This window comes from Wyeomyia smithii, chromosome 3 (assembly GCF_029784165.1).
Source record: "Wyeomyia smithii strain HCP4-BCI-WySm-NY-G18 chromosome 3, ASM2978416v1, whole genome shotgun sequence".
NCBI lineage: Eukaryota > Metazoa > Arthropoda > Insecta > Diptera > Culicidae > Wyeomyia > Wyeomyia smithii.
The window spans coordinates 197,762,308-197,779,869 of NC_073696.1; the positions used below are offsets into that span (position 1 = coordinate 197,762,308).

A 17,562-nucleotide genomic window follows, 5' to 3' on the forward strand; every position below is an offset into this window, starting at 1 on the left:
CGGGGCACAAGTGATTGGCTACATAAATTACACCAACATCGCGCAGCGACATTGCCGCAGCATCACTGTACGTGCCCCCGTGAGCGTGGGAAAACAAAATTTTTCCTAATTGTTTCCTATTTCGCGGAATTTTATTTTTCCTTCCCCTTCGGTGACCTGTTATGAGGAAAGTGAAAAGTAGCTTGAATCCTGATAAAGATGTCGGTTATTCAAAGGTTATTGCGTTGAATGAGGAAAAAAACAGCTTTTCGTATTTGTCCTTCTATACAAAGTTACTGTCCAATGGAAACGGAAAGAAGATGCTTGCTGATATTCTTTTGCTTTCCTTGAACCGGAAATGGAATTTACTGCGACGTCCTGCTTTTGTGTTTCGCGTTGGCATGGCGGTTGAATGGGTAAATTCTTTTCAGACATTCTGAGTGATTTAGCGTTTTCCTTATTAACTGAGCGAACACCAATTTGAGTTTTTAATCTTGTTCTCGAAATATTTCCAAAATAATAATTTGTCTATTATGGCGTTCTTCAACTCATAAAAAATTTGTATTTCCTCCAAACTTATTGCATAAGACGACCACAGTGGACTAAGGCATTTGAAATGTAATTTAAACGATAATCAAAATGCGAAAAATCGTAAGACAAAACAAGCAGGACGGGTCTGTTTTAAATTTCGCAAAGCCGTTCAACCGCTTAATTTCTTGTCCAATTATTGAAAAAGAATCCAGCTCTTAGCGGTTTCCCGGAAGGAATATTTCGAAAGGCAGTATTCAGCTGAAGGCACATTGTGTTCTCATCTGTTTTTACTTAATTAAAAAATATCAGTGTTTGCCAGATCAGTTTTCCTCGATACGATGAAATCATGCTGAAAATGCCTAATTTTTTGCATTATTCACACAAACCAAACTGCCTTAAATTGCTGCATTTTTTTTTATTTCCGTGAATAACTTATAAAATTATTACAATTTTTATTACATCGGAACAAAATTGAAATCTATTGTTTTGCTACAGTAAGCAACGTTGATATTTTTTTAAATAGTAGAATGGATATATAAGTATTGATAGAACGAAAATTGGAGCAGTGTTTAGGGGGAATTATGCATATTATATCCTTTTAGAGTTGGTTAGGAATGTTAAATTCTATAGATCTGGTAGATATCCAATTCTCGGTGAAGTTTTTAAGGTGGCGACTTTCGGTTTTCGGGAAGCGGTATACTGCCGGTACCCGGATAACTGTCCCATAATGAAAAACAACATGTTGAGAAAACGGCGATTTAATATTATCCGTGAATTTTCGGATTTCCAGCAGTTACATCCAGAACCAATGACCATAACATATTCATGGCAGAACAAGTTTACCGTTGAGAACAAAAAACCATGGATGGAATTGGTTTTACGTTATATAACTTGAAAAAAAAAGACGAAATGGGACAAAATATGCGGGTACACTTCAAAAGTACTTGCATATTTTGTCCCATCACATATAAATTCAACCAGCAACCGGCAGTATCATTGGCAACGTAGATTGTACTACAGAAAAACAACATTAGTCTAGGTAATTAAATGACATACTTCTATATGCCTAAAATAATCCGATATAAACTGATCCGGAGCAAAATTATTTGTTTGCAGTTAGTACCACTATGCGGTGGGACTGTAAAGCGGGCACTTTCAATATGAGACAAAAACAACTTGGTATTTTTTCCATGTTTTTCCATACAAAAGTATCAATTTTAATTTTTTCCCAGAAAATATGGTAACAATTAAGTCGATTCCCGATGATAACTCAAAAGTGACCAAAATCAGTATAGGACAGTTATGCGGGTACCGGCAGTAAATCCCCAATATTAATGTTTCCACGGCACGATGCTAGATCCAACCAAAAAGAGTATCACCTTCGTGGGACCGGAGGAAGGGTAGTAGGCGTTTCTGGAGGCATTCTTCGATATATAAATGGCCGTCGATGATGCCGGCCGTTATAAATGGCTTGCTGAATTTACCGCATCTACAGATTGCTTGCCACATCAAGTACCTACTTCATGGTAAACTTGTCGATCTTCTTCTCCTGGAACTCCTCAAGAACATATATTTGGGACTTGCTAACCGTAAACTCCAGGCCAAGTATCTGTTTGGTGTTCACTTTAATGCCACCGTATCCTGATTACCAGTTCGGTGAAGTACCTTCTTTACATGGAAGATAAAATGTTTGGCCCGTTATATTATCTGCTGCACGAACCAGACACAAGAATTGTGCACAGCGGGCAAGGTAGATTGATCAGATAGAAGATGACGTACGGACCCTAAAGAGACTGCCGAGCTGGCAAACTGCAGCTCTGGACCAAGTAGAGTGGAGACAACTCTTACGCATAGCAAAGGTAACACCACGGCTTGAGACTGTTTGGTACGGTAAGGTCATGCCACGTCCTGAATCGAAAGGTTCAGTTTGCGCTTGAAGTAATCCATCACCTTCCTAGCCTTCGTTTCGATTTTCCTACGTTACCAGCTCGCCTCCAGATACTCTGTGTTTTCTTGAACGATTTTACAACGAGGGACACGGTTAAATAGTCGATTACCAACTGTTTCGCGATCCACCTATAAAACCTGGATTTTCCATAAACGCACTTCAGTTTTTTTGTCCAAGCACTTCGTGCTGGGGAACTATCTAACCACTTTACTCATGTAAACATTACACTCTAAACTAGCTTTACCCAAAATTGCATCTATTTTTACCTATGCGATTAAAAATCATACACAAAATCATGTGTTGCATTTTTTCGAGTATGTTAAATCTTTAAGAGATTGATAGTGGTAGTGCAGACAAACGTTGCACACCATTCGTATCAAACCATTTTTGGTTCTATTCAGGTTTCTATTTCGAGGAAATCGTGTTTCGAGATTTCTGCATACAAAATCACCACTGTTGATGCTGTCGATGCCTCTTGCCCCTCTGAGGAATAGCAGATAATATTGCTGTTAGCAGTGATTTGTAAATTTAAATATGGAACCAATTTGGAGCATCAGTGTATGTTAAAGTCGGTAAATTTTATGGAGTGAATATTATGTTTGGGTACAAAAAACACCTAAAATGTGTTTTAAAATGATAAGAGATATGTATAACTGAATGCTGAAACTTTGAAAAATTCCGCAAAAAATAATATACACACTTGGAACTAGAGAATCTAGAGCTCGGCTGAAAAAAGTTCGAGTTCATTCGGCAACTTTGGATTCAACCGATATTTCAGCAAAAAAAGTCGGTTGCCGGAAGCCGTCAGAGTATTTTGCCAAGACCTCGCCAAAAAAACTAAGCCTGACGAAACTCGTCCGGAATTTTCGCCGAATTTAGCGTTAAACACTATTGATGCCGAGGTCAGCAAAAATAGAACTAATATCTCGGACGAATTTTGCTTGTTGTCGAGTTTCGGCAACACAACTGCCATTCTCATGAACGAGGCCGCCATTTTTTTTCGTTCAAATTTGTTCAAATATGTTACGTACGAGCACACAGAACGCAGAAAACAGTTTTGTTAAAATTTGTGTGATACAAGCCGAAAATCGAAAAAATGTTGTCAATATCGTGCAACGCCTTGAGTGTAAACAAGCACTAAGCGTAAAAAGCACCCCAAAGTCAAATGGACGCGGTGCAACAGAAATTGCAAGAGAAGAACGTAAGACTCTTGAATGTTCCGTAAACATTTAATACTCTGAATGAATAAATTTGGTAACGAAGGTATTTTGGCCCACCCGTGAACATTATACGCATTTTATCTGATAAATTCAATGAATATAAGAAACCACACACTTTGACAATTTCGCCGAATCTCGGCATTGTTTGTGCCGAGATTTGGACAGCCGAGTGCTCGGCAACCATCTCGGCTGAATCACATATGATTCGCATAGATTCTAGGCTCTAGGATTCATGAATAAGAATCCTGAGTGGGAGTCCTCCGGATCGATTCCGTCACCGAGTTAAAGGTATCCTGGGGATTCTTACTCAGGATTCTCTGCGTGTTAGTAAGGGATGTCATTTTATGCCGAGAATCGTGGCACGCATTTGACTGTGCTCTCGGCAAATCCAGCCGAGAGGCCGCAAACCAGTCTCACGACCTTCGGTTATATAAGCTGAATGCTCGGCACAGTAAAGAGCCGTTTTTTAGTGGAATCCAATCGCAGAGCATAATTTCGCTTAGAACTCGGTAGTTTTCTTTAAAACGATCAATTATAGGCTCGATGAGTTTTAGTAAGTAATAAAATTTAATCATATTGAGTTTTGAATGTTTGTCTTTACCTTGGTCGCATGTAGGGCATCGAGCAAAACACTTCGTCTAATACTACGTCTAACGTTTATCCTTAAAACAAATATAATAATATTGCATTTACACTATTTTAAACCACACTTTTTGGCTTCCAGCCGCTTCCCACGAATCTGCACTACATTTTTTCGGCTAACAGATTGTAAACATCTGTAGTTCGCACAAATTTTAACCATGCTTTTATCTGGTTCCAGTTTGCTCGCCCGTAACACGCACAAATTTGCACTAAGAAAAATGGCGGCAACTCGTTCATGAGAATGACAGCTGCATTGCCGAACTACGGCAATAATTAAAATTCGTGCCGAGATCCCAGTAATGTTTTTGCGGACCTCGGCATCATCTGTGTTTAACGATAAATTCGGCAAAAAATAGAGACAAGATTCGTCAAGCTTTGTTTATTTGGCGAAGTCCTGGCAAAACGATTTGACGACTTTCGGCAACCGGAGTTTTTATGCTGAAATATCGATTGAATCCCAAGTTGCCGAGTGAACTCGGATGTTTTTTTAGCTGAGCTTGAGATCCAGTTTTAAGTGTGCAATATGTGCATCATTGAAATAACATACTTAAGGGGCCATTCACATTCCTCGTGGACAGATTTTCGACGACTTTGACCCCCCATTTCTTAACCCTGAAAAGATAATTATTTTTGATATGCGTATAAGGATAATCATACGTCAAATTAACTCCCGACTTTCAAATAATTGAAAAAGCGACTATTTCTATATAAATGATCGATGAATGATAATTGCGGTGTTAACACATCGATGAATAACAAAAACCACAATTTAGGTTTTGTTATTTATTTATTGATTAAGAAAATACGAGAAAAAAACTGACGCACTGTTAGAAGAAAAGAGCGCAACATGGCTAAAACCGAGGAGTTAAATTGATGCAGACCATTCCAGGGTTAATTTATTACATTTAATGATTTGGGCTACAAGCCCAAACTTTCGTTTGCGAAATTTCAACACACTGTTCTAAAAATAGAGGTGGGCTAAAATGTAGACATGGTGGTCCAAAATATGTTTTTAGTACTTCGTAAAAATTTTTATATTTCTAGGATATTTTCCAATAAATTGCATTGAAGAACGATGTATACCAAAGTAGACACTTAGCTGGTAACAATGGTATAATATAGTGGGCATTTATGTTTAATAAAAAACATGTGTTTTTTTTTCAATTAATTGTGCAATCACCACTTCCGCAACGACCGTGCGACTTCTGGATTTGCACTTTAGAACTAGAAAAATGATGATAGATTCAATTTTTAGCCAAAGCTGATATACACAGTAGACTGTTTTTCATGCGATATTTGCGTAAAATGGATGTTCTTGCATCTCCCAGCTGGTCTCGAGGTACGATGCTGGCCTAACAAGCCATTCGTCGTAGGTTCGAGTCTCGGCTCGGGAGAGACTGTTAGTGTCAGTAGGATCGTAGCGCTAGCCCCGTAATTGTCCTGTACACTCAACAGTTGGCTGCGAAGTCTGTGTATAATAAACGGAAGGTCGAGTTCCGATACGGAATGTAGCACCAAGGCTTTGCTCTTTTGGATGTTCTTGGCTTCAAAAAGAATACAGCTGCGGCCGAATTCCGAGCACACATTTCTTCGAAGAGAAGAAAATTTCTTCATATGCTTTCAATGAAGAAATTTTCTTCTCTTCAAAGACACGTGTTCTCGGAATTCGGCCGCTGGTTAAAAACTTTCAGCAGCATCTAGTAGACTGCTTACTGTCAAGAAAATAAATATGAAATTGCAAATATATGAGATCCGGTTTCGTTTCTAATTTGAGATTATGTTCTTACAGGAGTTGGTAGGTACACAGCGTGATGGAATTCCTTTTTCTTAGTTTAAATCTACCATTTAGTGAAAAAAATCTAAATTTTTAAAGTTTCCCGCTTCGTAAATTCGTGACAACTCACTGCAAATAGAATCTTGATAGGTTTAAATGCTGCCTACTAATCATCATCATCATTTTGACTGCAGCGCCAACTATCAGTCGAACAGTTTAATCGTCCATTCTCAGCGATTGGACTCCGATAAAAAATCGTCTCAACATTCAGCTTACATAACAGAAAAGGGGCCGTTCAATAATTAGGTACGTTTTTTCGCCACGAACAGTCATCGGGCGCGCACGCGTTTTCATTTCGCTCCGCAATTAACTTGTATTTTTTTTTTACACCTTGACGGCGTCGCGAGTGCACGTTAGCAACAATTTATTCATTTATAGACAATCTTTGACCGTCGCGCTACCGCGTGTATCTAACCTTTTCTCGACAATTCGTACTCGCCGCGTAACAATTTTTAATCAGTGCTATGGAAAAGTGTGGCATAACCAACTGTACTTCGACCGACAACCGTTTCCTGTGGAAATGCGAAGGAATATGCAAAAGGCACTTCCACGCTGCCTGCGTAGGAACCCGTAGAAACCAAGAAGAACTACTGCGTTCACTTATGCTGCCCTTATGCATAGAATGCCAGGAACAATTCATGGACCAACTCCAACTGAAGAAGCTCATCCAGCACCAGTAAATTTTAACAGAAAGTATTGAATCACAAATCAAATCAAATCATTCAATAATCAGTCAACTTCCTAAACTGACTGTAACGCACGACACACTGGACAGTATCAATACACTGCTTTCTGAATTGAAGACGGAAATTAAAAAAGTAAATATCAACACAAACAATGCGTCGGCAAAAACCATAAATCGCATTTCGACGCTGTTCGGCGAACTTGGCCATGACTCCATATCGGACATATCGGACATTAGCAAAGAAAATCGGCAGCACACAAAGAACATACAATAGCACCTGGAAAAAGCATTTACTAATATAGAATCAAAAATTGACAATATGGACCAAAGCTATACAAAATAAAAAAACAAACTGCAGTACAACGGCGCAGGAACTAATCAATGAATTCAAAGCGCTCAAAGAATCGAATTCACTCCAGCCAAAAACAGACAATCATCCCAGTCTGGCTGAAGAAATTCACCTTTCATTGCCACTTCCAGAATCGGACTCAGAAGAACACCGTACTCCAAATTTCACATCAGGATGGCGCCCAATTGGCAATAAAAAAGTATGGAAACGCGACTGGACTGAATATGACGCCAGACAGCGTAAAAGACGCATGCAGGAAAAGCAAGCAGAAAAGGCCGCTCGTAAACGTATGCAGCAACGCAAACGTCAGCAGGAAAACTCAAACCCTATCAGCATAAGTAAAAACACCTATAAACACGGAATAAACCATTTCGCCTGCAACTCAAAGAAAACTCAAATTGCTGAAATGCCAAAACCACCACTACCCTCGGACAAAGACCTCCTGGCAGCTGCACGCGTTCAATTTGCTGGGCCGCCGAATTCAGACATAACTTCAAAATTTATAAATTTCCAAAAAGGCGAAACTATCAACCCATATCGGACAGAAAAAAATGCAACTAACAATGAAAATTCTGCACCGGCTCCTGCCAGCAACGCCAGCATACAATCAGCACCGCAAGACAGCCAATTTGAACTTGACCCCATGCGTCAACCAATCGACCGACTTACGCAGCAATCATCGAATGGCGACGAGCGCTTTTTGAAGGCTAGACTCCGCGACCCAAAAGTAATGCATATTACACGCCTATATCTCGCATACATGAAGGACCAACCATCATCTGTATGCGTAGAAGGAATGACATTAACCAGTATAAGAATGCTTCTCGCATCCGAAGGACTGCCGACATCTCCAGAACAACTCCAACGCGTGTTTATTGAAGTCCATCAGGAATATGGACTCACGCCAGCCGAAGCAGTAGCCGACCTTCAAGCATATCGTCATTTTTTATCAAATGAACGCACGCACCGTCTTCAACAACTTCGCGAAAGTGTAAATGAATTTAGTACAAATTCTGAGGCAGAACCATTATATTTTAACATAAATAATAACTTGACTAACACTTCTTCGCTTCCTCGACAGAATGCGACTGAAATTCTTATCTATTGTAAGAATTTCAATCGCATGAAAATCCCAAGCAAAATGAAAGAAATTCAACAAAATCTATTGCCGTCATCTTTTAAAATAATTTTAGGAACTGAAAGTAGCTGGGACGAAAGCGTAAGAAGCGAAGAAGTATTTGGAAACAATTATAATGTATTCCGGCACGATCGGAATTTGTCTACCAGTCAAAAAAAAGTCAGGCGGTGGAGTCCTCATTGCCATTTATGTAGACTTTACTTCTGAAGAAATAATATCCGACAAATATAAAGAATTTGAACACGTATGGGCCAAAGCATTTATTGCTGGCGAAGAACATATCTTCTGTTCCGTGTACTTTCCACCGGGACATGCTCATAAACATTCGTATGAATTATTTTTCAAAACTCTTTATTATGTCTAACATGAAACCAAAAGTAAAACTGCATGTCTATGGCGACTTCAACCAACGTAATTCAGACTTTATTGTAGACATTGAAAATGAATCTATCTCACTCCCAGTCGTAGGCGAAAACGAAACACTGCCGTATTTTTTTGGTAAATCCTCAGAACTCGGTCTATATCAAATCAATCATGTCAAAAACAAACAAAATGCTTATTCAGACCTATTATTCACAAACTGCACTGAAGACTTCTGTGTAGATGCATCACTGACTCCCATCTGGAAAATGAAGCATTCCACACAGCAATTGAATACTCAATAGTAATGAATAACACTTCGTACCGCAGCGACTGTGAGTACGAGGATGTACCGGAATACCACAAAACTGACTTCGAACAAGTCAAACGTAGACTTCGCATAATAAATTGGCGTAGTATAATTTGTAAAGAAGGAAATGTCAACGAAGAAGTAACAAAATTTTATGAAATAATTAATCAAATTATATCAGAAAATGTATCTCTAAAAAAAGAAGACGAACGAACACCAACAAATATCCAGTGTGGTTTAATCCACAATTGAAGAACCTAAAAAATAGAAAACAATAAGCACATAAAATATACAAAAAAGACAACAATAGCGAAAATCTTCAAAATTACCAAGAAATTTGCTGTCAACTTGACGCAGCCATTAAAATTGCACATGAAGAACATAATCGTAAAATCGAACATCAAATCAAGTCTTGCCCTAAGAACTTCTTTAATTACGTAGAAACCAAACTAAAAAGTAACAACTTTCCATCACGAATGCATCTTGACAGTAATGTAGGACAAACTAGTAATGCAATATGTAGTCTTTTTGCCACTTTTTTTCAAGAAATTTACACCACATATGAAGAAACAGATCGCGACCGCGAATACTTCTCGTATTTTCCTGAATTTTCGAATTCTTTATCTGTCAATCAAATATCTGAATTTGAAATTCAAAAAATACGGAACTGAAACATAATTTTTGGAATGGCTGCAGTCATACTTAACAAAACGAACACAAATAGTCCGCTTTAAAAATTCCTTTTCAAACCCACTAGAAGTAGCTTCTGGGGTTCCTCAAGGTTCCCACCTGGGCCCTCTTCTTTTTATATTATACGTAAATGACATTTCCTTTCTTCTTAAGTCAATACATGTGCTTGTATATGCTGATGACATGGAGCTCTTTATAGAAATAACCAGTGCAGAAGACTTCGAAATATTCCAGAATGAAATTAATCACTTGGTGCAACAAAAGCCTATTACAACTCAACATTAAAAAATGTAATTCAATAGCCTTTAGCAGAAAAACAGTAACACCACCTACAAACATTTTCTTAGGAAACCAACCAGTAGAAAAATACAAAATCGTAAGGGACCTAGGCGTAATCTTAGACTCCAAACTTACATTCATAGAACATTATAATACAATTATCAACAAAGCAAATAGTATGCTGGGCTTTATAAAAGCTTCGGCCACAATTTTCAAGACCCATATACAATCAAACTATAATATATTACATACGTCCGACCAATTCTGGAATACTGTAGCGTTGTATGGAATCCCTATATTGCCACACATGAAGAACGCATTGAATCTGTCCAAAAACAATTTCTTTTGTACGCGCTTCGTAAGCTAAATTGGACATCATTTCCCTTACCATCATATGAAGCACGCTGCATGCTTATAGACATACAAGCACTTAAAGAACGCCGCCATCTTTCAATGCTTTATTTTATCAATGACATTATTTTTCAACGCGTGCAATCTACTCAATTATTATCACAACTAAATTTTTATGCACCCAGTCGTCAATTAAGAAATCGTAAAATATTTTCGGAAAATTCTCACAGAACAAACTACTCAAAAAATGGCCCAATAAATCGCATGATGCGTCACTATAATCAGCACTGCGAGAATATCGACATCACCATGGGCAAAAATCAAATAAAAAAACGACTAACTACTGGAAATAATGTATAGAATATAAGAAAGCACTGTATTTTTATAACTGTAGTCTACATTTGCTCGACGAAATAAATAAATAAATAAGTAAGCATATTTTTCCACTTTTCCAACCCCCCCTCTCCCCCTTGTAAGACATCGTAAGAATTTTTGATACCCCCCCCCCCTCCTCCCCCTAGTAAGATCTTACTATATATACTCTATATAGATATTTATTATAGTTTTATCATCCTGAAGCAAGCACAATACTTCGTCTTAATTCGGTTCAATCGTCCTTCCGTAATTTTCTTTTTATGAATTTTACCGTCCACACTTTCATGAACATGGTTATTTAAACAGTTGTATTAACAATGTTTTTCTTGCGTAAGATAATCAATTCACCTTCCCCCCTCCCCTGTAAGACAGCGTAAGAAAATTGCACACCCCCCCCTCCCCCCTTATTTGCCTACGTAATTATTGAACGGCCCCAAAGTCGTTAGACTAGTTTGCCGCCTCTCGGTTAGATTTGCCGAGAACGCAGCCAAATGTGTACCGAGATTCTCGGCATAATTTGACATTTGCCAAATACTGGTTTCCCGAAATTCTCGGCAAAATAGATGCAGCCGAGATGGTTGCCGAGCACTTGGCTGTCCGAATCTCGGCACAAATAATGCCGAAATTCGGCGAATTTTTCAAAGTGTGTAGTTATCATGTATTGTCACGTTTTTGCGCTGTTGGTAAGTTTTAGTTCAGGGCTCTAGGGGGCAAGGAAATCATAAAGCTAAATATTTCGCGCAGTCGTTTCGATTCGAACAACTTCATTTTCATTGGATTCCATCCTGCTGCTGTCTTCGAATCACGATGCACATTTTCGCTGTCAAATGGGTTTGAATCTGGCTTCCATGGTTTTATTGGTTTCAAATGAAACTGATAACTATTTCAATTGGGTCCTAGAGCAATACCAGTTTTTCTATGTCATTTGAAAGAGATTAGTTTTCTAAACAAAACGAGATTTGTGAAAAATGTTTGTCGTTGTCCTTAAAATTTTAAATGAAGAATAAAAAAACTGCTCGAAAGGTGTTAAATGACAATTCACCCATGTACGGAATATGGGTGAACTGTCATTGAAGATCCTTCGGGCTGTTTTTTAATCTTCATTTGTAAATTGAAGGACAACGATGCACATTTGTTAAAAATCACGTTTTTCTCAGAAAAACACTCTCTTTCAGTTGATGCATAAAAATCTAAAATTCGTGTCAAACTTTAGGACCCAATTGATGGGGAAACTGATACAATTTATGAGTGTTTCCTTTTCTTCAGCGTGTCAGTTGAAATTTGTACCGCATTACGTCATTTGATAAAAGTTTTCGAACGCGTGAGCAGTGTTAAATTGTAAACAATCGCACTCTATTATGCATAGGGTAGGAGAGCATCCGACAATATTTCGAAAAAGTTCTTTGTTGTTTTTGCTGTTGATCATCGGGGCGTCTTTTAGCCGAAACTAGTATTGGCGTTGGTATGAATGGTATGAATCTCTTCCGTTGGAAAGTCATTTTCAGCTGTCAAGTCGTTCTGACGGAGTTACGGTGCTGCCACCATCAATTTGTTACTCTGGTTGCGCAGAGAATAGGGATTTTTCCGAGAGTAAATGCGATGGCAACCATTTTGGTAATTTTTCCTGATATGAAGAAGATAGTTTACTTCGAGAGATAGTGACGCAATTAACTTTCACTTGTGATTGAAAATCACTTTATCTGTGACATCAGCCAACTTTCGAATCTCTTTAACTCTCACTTTTCTGACAGTTAGTGGAAACTTTGTTTACATTTTGGACTTTGTGCTTTTTTTCTGGTAGAGTAATCGTATGCGTAGTGGAAATGCTGCTCAATTTGTAATAGTTTTTAATGTACCGACACCTCTCGCTCATCATTTGTATTTTGGTCACAATTAAAAGGATCTGCTATTATTGAGAACCAAACTGCATCGTCCGAAAGTAAACAAATTTACCCGTAGCTGTCGAACTCAGATGCGTGACGTCACCGTGCGATGGTCTATTGGGTAGATTGAATCGATAAAATTGATATTAAAGCTCGGTTGCTGCAACCATCAGTGTGAAACCGACAATTCAATTCAATAAATATATTAGTCGAATGATTAACTACACACACAGTGTGTATCGACTTTGAGTAGTTTATTTTTCCAGTAAGTTTTTTCTGGCTGGGTTTAGAAACAGATCAACGTCAAACCTATGGATTGAGTGAGAATATGTTCTGTACCCCAGGTAATATTTTGATCCTGTAGTAAATGATTGGTTTGGCAAGAAAATAGTCTTGTTGAGTACCAGGGTACGTTAATGGACAGGTATTCTGGACTCGAAGGGTGTCGATACACGATCCACACATACACTCTTAACTATGACGTGTTAGCTTTGATAGAGTGCGACGAATGCATAGCATTTTATAGCGGAAGTATTTTTTGCTGCAAATACTACTTACTTTGCTAACTTCCCGATCAGTCAAAAATATCAGGATTATAATTAATCTTGATATTTTGTTACGAACTTTTTGTATCAACTTGTTTTCTAAACTTGGTCTCGTTAATAATTAAAATATCAAAATCCCTATCAAAATTACTTAATGATTGTTAAAAATTATAGCAAGTGTTGTAAGGTTTTTAGCAGAAAAAGATCAGACGAAGGACGAAAGTCCATGAAAATAGGGCAGGTCAAGTCTGTGTGGTTTATGTACACATACATCCCAGCACTGCTTAAAACTATACAAAACTGCTTCAAATTCTTCAAACAAATAGTGTACACGAGATATAAGTAAAGTAGTGACGGTTTCTGGGAGATTTAGATTAAGTTTACTTATACAGGCACTCTGAATAACCCAAGGTTTTGATAAAAAAGAAACCCAAGATAGAATTCCTTTACGCTGCAATGAACAAAAATGTACATTAAACTAAAATAGAAAAAAAAATCAAATTAGTCAAACTTTTTTACTACTACATGCAACTTGCAAAGCTTACACGTCACAGCCTCGCTACTACTGATGCACTGGTCAGTCCAGAATACCTTGTCATTAACGTACCCTGGTTGAGTACAAGTAAAGATGAAAATAACAATATACACCAGAGTCAGATCTTTTCATATACCTTGCGAACGTCAAGTAATGCAGCGCCCTCGAATAACTTCTAGAAACCTTAGTGGTGAATGTGTGTGCGTGTGTACTGTGCGTGAACCAGGCAGATTTGTCTTTAACATGCAGATTTTTAGAGTTCGTTTGCGCACGGACACAGATATTCCTTGGACGCATTGAGGGCGCTTCGACCTTGTTGACAGTCGCATTCGGGGAGCTGTATGTCTTGTTATTGCTCGTCTTTGGTACGAGGTTTTACACGACCACGATAATTATCGCGATCATTTGCTGGAATGTGTTTAAGAACGAGTAACACTCTCTTCGACAAAATTGTAGTACTACTTAAGGGCTTAAAATTTGTCGTACAAAGAGGAACAGAATTGTGCTTGATTTACCGGCTTGCGGAAAAATGAGCGCGAGGGCTAATTTACAACCTTGGTTGATTGAGTGGTATTGGAAAAGTTATAGAATTGATGTAAACGTACAATTGATACCGTGAAAGCATTAGAACGTTTGAAAGTTCCAAAACCATTACCATCTTACACCATTGAGACAGACCGCAGCAGTGGAAAAATACCTGTTGTATCAATTTGTCCGTTTATAACATTTTTGACAGTCATCGGTTATAAAAATAAATTGAGAGAATGAAGAGTTCCTTCTACTCGCAACCATTTTTTAGCGATCGAGTGCCCATGCTAATTTCACCCTAATGATAAATCGATGTTATTTCACGGGTGAACCGGTCCAACCATCCTTGACAGCACGGAAATCGCGTTGCTGTCACCATCGAGCATCGAGCGTAACCAAACTAGACCCAGAACGTCTGCAGTAGCAACAAGTTGCGCTTCCTCGATTTCACCGATTAGTCGAATGACATCAACCGAGGTGCGGAAATTGTACAATACGCTCTACAAAGCGGAAGGAAACACATAAATTGGGGACCTGGTTCGGAAATCACTCACGCATGGCGTATGTTGCGTTCCGTTTCGGTTAGAAGGGGGACTGTTGCTAATGTTATATATGTGAACGGACAGAAGCGGTACTGGTTATCGAACGGGAGCGGAAGTAGAGTTCTATTATTCTGATAAGTAAATTGCTAGAACCGAACCGGGGGATTCGGTCGTCACGCTGACATTACTGTCGGGGCTTCGAAAGTTGAACAAATTTCATGCAATATTGACTTTGAACCCGTGTTGAGCACAAATTTACCCAAATCAAAAACCTAATACATGCAAACATCCGTGTTGGTTAAGAGCGATGTACCTATTCTGCCGAAAATGAATGCCCACTTGCTAATGAAACGATTGCCTGCAGAAACTTTTTAATTGGACCGTAACCCGGTCTATACGGGAAGGTCGTATGTTGGGGTGGGAATAACACTAACTTTCAACCAAGTTAGGCTCGGTGGGCTTCCAGAAGTTTATTTTGATTATTTCTTCGTTTATTTGTTTCTTTTGTGGTCGCCCTCGGTGGAGATTATTTTTCAATCGCTAAATTGCTCGTAAAACGCGATGAAAGACTGCCGGTAACAATTTAAAAGGTCGAAGTTACGCGAATAGCCTATCCTCTGGTGTATAAAACCGGCAACAAACAAAGCCCGCTGGGTTGTACGCAATTGATAAAAATCGAATCAAAGGGAGTAAAATGATAAAAATAAAATGTGGAAGCAACTTGATGTATTTGTCAATAAATTTTATAACACCAAGGTCAAGGTCCTACGATAGTCATCAGGCGTTGTACATTTTAGTCACCAGAAACGAAATTGCCAACTTTCAAACACCGAACAGAAGTTTGGAGGAATAATTTCTGCTTCTGATTTATGAAACTAGAGACAATGCCGCTCTTTGTTGGTGCAGCAAGTTCGCACACATTTTGCCAGCAAATCATTCTTGCTAGGCGAAACGGGCACCGGGAGAGATTTATAAAAGCAAAAAAAAAAAAAAACCCAGATATAAATCCAAACAGTGCACAGCAGCTATTTCACACGAAACAGGAAGGCATCTTTCTTTGATGATGACCAGCAGCGTTTTACCTCTCCGGTTACCGCCCCACCCCCACACGGAAAGGATTGACCGGCCAGCGATGGTGTGGTAGTATTGGGCATGGGAGTGCCACTCGCAGGGGACCGAGTATAAAGGTCGCTTTTTATTTCATGAAAACAGACCCAGTTTGTATCGCCGCTCTGAACGCCTACCGGAATGCCACCACCTCTTTTCCACTGCGCTATCATGTGGTTTCAATTCGAAAGTAAAATGTGTGGAAACAACAAACTTCGTTGACCACGAGAACGTCAGAACGGGGTCGTACCGTGGTTGACTTCATGCGGGAGCAGCATAACTTTCGGGAGCGTCGGAAGTGAGTGGAATTGATGCGGTTGGAAGTTTTATTTTTAATATTTTTTTATATGCTTCAGTATCCTAGGAAAAATGCAAATTTGAGATTAACAACTGAATTTAAAAATATAAAAACCCATGACCCGTCTTGAATATCAGATCTTGATATTTAACGGACCTAATGATACCCGAATGAACACTAAAAAGAACGTAGATGGGGATTAGCATTTAGGATATTCACTGTTGGCTACTAGTGCTTTGAATGTTCTATACTTTTGCTGGAGGTTCCAAGGTGTTTGAAACGCTAATAAGAAACGGTGAACATTATCCATATAACATACTGAACAGTGTCACAGTGTAGCAGAATGCGAGTGTTTTCACAATTGTAAAATTATTTTTGCGTGTCCAACGTAGTTTCAAGCTTGCTGTGGCTTAAAAAGAAGGCGCGTGTCCTCCAATTCAATGCATGATGTAATTCGATTGATTCCGATTTGATTAAGTTTTAACGTAGGACTACGTCTATCTGGAAGTTTGGGGCCCAAATAGAAAATCTACCTATGCAACTCTGGAAAAAGCGGTCTGGGTTTGAGCGCTTATACTTTAGTCGTTCTTATCAGATTTTCGAGACTTTGGCAGTAAATCGATCAGAAATCCTTTTGCGGTTAAGTAACATGATACTTTTTGTTAATGATTTTTTACTGATTGATTGAATTACATATTGAAAAATTAATAAATAACATGGATTATCGGAATCAAACCGAGCAACCTTTCTCCTCCAGCACAGATGGATTTGACTTTGTAAACATTGTTGTTGTTGCTGCTTTGTTCGCTCGAGTGCCTAACGACATGGCCACCATAAGTATATTTCTCAGCAGTCATGTATGTTCCACTTCTACTGATAACGTTCCGTACGTATTTTTGAAAATAGCTACAAGAATCTACGGATTTTTGTAGTTTTGCAAGTGCAAGTAGTAGCACAGCAGGCGGCGATTTCAATTATATTTTGTATATTTTTTGCTGCAATACCCGCTCATTTGATCGCAGCTTCCATAGCGGGTGGACTGACAGAGGAGATCAAAGATGTCCTTCAACAGCACTAGATTTTTAAACCCTGGTGTGTAGAAAGCACGTACTTTCTTGCAGCGTGTGTGAGTAAAAAAAGAGAATAAGAATCATTTTTGATCATAGGCAAATAGCGAAAAATTCTAAATTCTCAAAAAATTCTAATTTAAGCAGCCGATATATTTTTATCATTCGTCAAAACGTAACTGATAAAAACTACGCAATAGGCGTATCATTGAATTCTCGGTTTTCTTCTTAGTGTTAATTTTTCGACCGCGGAAATCTATAACTATTGAAAATGTTTCACTAGTTTCTTGCAATTTGCTAGTCTCCTAGCGTGCTGAAAATGGCAGGGAACTCTGACAGAAAGAACAAAAGAACTGGAATAATCCC

At 38.6% G+C, this 17,562-nt stretch overlaps 1 protein-coding gene across 5 annotated transcripts in view; it reads left to right on the forward strand.

The window, feature by feature from the left end:
- LOC129732077 (uncharacterized) overlaps positions 1-17,562 on the forward strand; it is a 332,272-nt gene that overhangs the window by 215,776 nt on the left and 98,934 nt on the right. The window lies entirely within an intron of this gene.